Raw genomic sequence first — 206 nt, 5'->3', positions numbered from 1 at the left:
TCAGAATAAGAGCACCTTCAATGCATTATGACAGAGGGAAATGAGAGCAGTTAAGACATTCATAAGAGAGAGAGATTTGTGTTGTGTAGCTTTATAGGTGTGATGGAAAAGTGCTTATGAATGGGGTTTATGTGAAGATTGCAGGCATGGAGTGTCGGCAGGGAAAAGGATGGGTTGCGAAGAAGCAAGGAATGCTGCGCCGCGTT

This window comes from Amborella trichopoda, chromosome 6 (assembly GCF_054954075.1).
Source record: "Amborella trichopoda isolate Santa Cruz 75 chromosome 6, AtrichopodaSantaCruz75HAP2 v2.0, whole genome shotgun sequence".
In the NCBI taxonomy this organism is placed as follows: domain Eukaryota; kingdom Viridiplantae; phylum Streptophyta; class Magnoliopsida; order Amborellales; family Amborellaceae; genus Amborella; species Amborella trichopoda.
This window is presented reverse-complemented; position numbering follows the sequence as displayed.